At 49.1% G+C, this 3749-nt stretch overlaps 1 non-coding gene across 1 annotated transcript; it reads right to left on the reverse strand.

The window, feature by feature from the left end:
- Positions 1–2736: 2736 nt before the first annotated feature.
- Positions 2737–2892, reverse strand: LOC113378876. The gene has a single exon (XR_003367233.1). It is a non-coding gene; the product is annotated as a 5.8S ribosomal RNA (ribosomal RNA).
- Between the last annotated feature and the right edge of the window lie 857 nt (positions 2893–3749).

Here is a 3749-nt window from a genome sequence, read left to right on the forward strand (position 1 = left end):
CAAGAAAGATCCGCGGGGGCCTAGACACGGGACCGAGCTCGGATCTAAGTCACAAGGACAATTTCACCTCGCCCAGGCCCGGCACATCGGCCTACGCCCGCTTCCCAACCAAGTCCGGCACGCCCCGATCCTCAGAGCCAATCCTTATCCCGAAGTTACGGATCCAATTTGCCGACTTCCCTTACCTACATTTATCTATCGACTAGAGGCTCTTCACCTTGGAGACCTGCTGCGGATATGGGTACGAACCGGCGCGAAACCTACCGTAGCCCTCTCCTGGATTTTCAAGGTCCGAGGGGAAGATACGGACACCGCCGCAAAAGCGGTGCTCTTCGCGTTCCAAACCCTATCTCCCTTCTAGAGGTTCCAGAGAACTCGAACGCTCATACAGAAAAGAAAACTCTTCCCGTATTCCCGACGGCGTCTCCAGGTCATTTTGGGTTACCCCGACGAACTCTCTTGCGAGGGCCCGACTTGTAAACGGTTCCGCTGCGCGGTTCCGGAATAGGAACCGGATTCCCTTTCGCCCGATGGGTGTGAAATTTTATTCAAAATAAAATACACCAACATCAACATAGGATTTCTCCTGGGGCTTAGGATCGACTGACTCGTGTGCAACGGCTGTTCACACGAAACCCTTCTCCACGTCAGTCCTCCAGGGCCTCGCTGGAGTATTTGCTACTACCACCAAGATCTGCACCGATGGCGGCTCCAGGCAGGCTTACGCCAAACCCTTCTGCGCACACCACCACCGCGACCTCCTACTCACCAGGGCGTCAAAACGAACTATTATGAACGTTTCTCATGCCCTGGCGGCCGAGTATAGGCACGACGCTTCAGCGCCATCCATTTTCAGGGCTAGTTGCTTCGGCAGGTGAGTTGTTACACACTCCTTAGCGGATTCCAACTTCCATGGCCACCGTCCTGCTGTCTTAAGCAACCAACGCCTTTCATGGTATCCCATTAGCGTCGTTTAGGCGCCTTAACTCGGCGTTTGGTTCATCCCACAGCGCCAGTTCTGCTTACCAAAAATGGCCCACTAGGCACTCTGATCCAAATCTCTGGCTTCACTATTCAAGCAAGCCAGAGATCTCACCCATTTAAAGTTTGAGAATAGGTTGAGGTCGTTTCGGCCCCAAGGCCTCTAATCATTCGCTTTACCGGATGAGACTCGCTCATCGAATGCCAGCTATCCTGAGGGAAACTTCGGAGGGAACCAGCTACTAGATGGTTCGATTAGTCTTTCGCCCCTATACCCAGTTCCGACGATCGATTTGCACGTCAGAATCGCTACGGTCCTCCATCAGGGTTTCCCCTGACTTCGACCTGACCGGGCATAGTTCACCATCTTTCGGGTCCTAGCGTGTACGCTCTGAGTGCGTCCTCTTCTCGCAATGAGAGTGAGACGCCTCGGGATTGCAAGCACGCATCCGTAGATGCGGTCCGTCATCCCTCAGTTACTTAAGCAAACCTTTACGTTCATTGCGCCTTTAGGTTTTGTATTTCCCAATGACTCGCGCACATGCTAGACTCCTTGGTCCGTGTTTTCAAGACGGGTCCTGAAAGTACCCAAAGCAATAGCATCGCTGACCGGTAATAGAGTCCGTTCGAGAACACGGTAGCTAACAGCTCGAGGCGGCATCGATGCCGGACTAGGTCCGACGGCCAATAACCGTCCGTGCTTGCAACCGGCCGAACGCTTAAAGCGACCCTATACCATATCATTTATACCGTCTGGCAGTCGGCCGGAGCACGCGGGGTCTGGCGCGAATAAATTCGTGACAGGCTACCGCCGCGGTCGTAGATCGACACCAAACGGGTCGCGACGTCCTACTGAGAGAGAAGTGCATGCCAACGCCCCTAACGCATAAACCGACGGCGTATCGCGGGACGAATCCCGGTCAATCGCACGCCAATAAATGGAAGACAACGATAACATTGAATCTCTCCTTTCGATCTTTCGGGTTTCTCAGGTTTACCCCTGAACGGTTTCACGTACTCTTGAACTCTCTCTTCAAAAGTTCTTTTCAACTTTCCCTCGCGGTACTTGTTCGCTATCGGTCTTGTGGTCATATTTAGCCTTAGGTGGAGTTTACCACCTACTTAGAGCTGCACTCTCAAGCAACTCGACTCTGAGGAGAGATCCTCTCGATACGCGCAACGGTCGCTACGGGCCTGGCACCTCTATGGGTAAATGGCCCCATTCAAGATGGACTTGAACTCGCCGCAACGCATCGAGATAATCGGATCCTCCCTAACACTACATTTCCCAGCGTCCGTCTCCGACCGCGGATTTTGCTGGGCTCTTCCCTGTTCGCTCGCCGCTACTAAGGGAATCCTAGTTAGTTTCTTTTCCAACCGCTTAGTAATATGCTCAAATTCAGCGGGTAATCTCATTTGCTCTGAGGTCGTATTATGATTATGATGTGCTTGCAAACGTTAGTAAGCAAGCGCACACAAAATCGACGAGGAACCTTTGAATCGTCCAAATTTGCCGGAACAAACCGCATTTCGAAGAGTTCGGGTTTCCGGTTATCGGGAGGGTCGCAAGAATATAAATCTCTAGGACACACAACCCGCCGTAATCCCACAAACGTCAACGAACGGAAATGTCCGATGTTGCAAATTGGACTGGCTCACACGTTTAGTGAATTATTTAAGAGCACGCATATACGCGAAACTCCATCATTCGCCGGCAAGCCGTTTAAAGCAAGCGGCAGTCTGGTAAATGTTATACGACTCTCAGCCAGATGTGGTCCGGGAACAGTATCCGAGAACCGCAATGTGCGTTCGAAAATGTCAATGTTCATGTATCCTGCAGTTCACATATCGACGCGCAATTAGCTGCGTTCTTCATCAACCCACGAGCCAAGTGATCCACCGTTCAGGGTGATTTTATATATATTTATATATGTTTCGATCGTGATTCCCTCGAAATCGTTTAGGATAACTCGGGCGATTCTGAAACTAGTATGATATTATGGTTACAATTAGTACACCGTAAAGCTTTCGCTTTTCGGTCCGAGATACAAAATCTCGTTTCAAAATTGAAATATGAATATTTCACTGTGTGTGAAATTGAAAAATCTGCTTTCGCTGATCTTTCATTTTCTTAAAACAACGCAATGAAGCGAATGTTCAAATTCGCACAATTTGAGTAAAATGTGCAGAGTATATAGAATACTAACGCAAGCATTTACTACAATCGATTTAAAACACTAGACACCAGACGTTCATCTAGCGCCCAAAGAATTGATTGAGCTATGCGTTTTAAAGTATAATATTCAAAAGAACGCCGTTTTCACAACGAACTTCGTTATTCGCTCAGGCATCTGGCGATACCGAGCAGATATACATGGCAGTGCTCTCACACAATGCATAAGAGCGCTAAGCGTTGTAAACCGCGTCACGCTGCTTTTGCACACTGCGCAATATTTTGCGACTAGCTCCGGTCAAACGTTAATGAAACGAATGATCATTGCCAGAGGCTTTTGCCCACAGTATATTATACTATGGGAGCGCACAGCATTGTAGTCTGCAACATTATATTGCGACATATAGCACACGTTTCATTCACTTAATAGTAAATGTACGTTAATGATCCTTCCGCAGGTTCACCTACGGAAACCTTGTTACGACTTTTACTTCCTCTAAATAATCAAGTTTGGTTATCTTCCCAGCAACATCGGCAATGTCGAAACGCTGCCGCGCACCGGTCCGAAGACCTCACTAAATAATTCAATCGGTAG

The sequence above is a fragment of the Ctenocephalides felis genome, unplaced genomic scaffold (assembly GCF_003426905.1).
Source record: "Ctenocephalides felis isolate EL2017-DRISC unplaced genomic scaffold, ASM342690v1 CF-g0.4_SCAFFOLD_01886, whole genome shotgun sequence".
Lineage (NCBI taxonomy): Eukaryota > Metazoa > Arthropoda > Insecta > Siphonaptera > Pulicidae > Ctenocephalides > Ctenocephalides felis.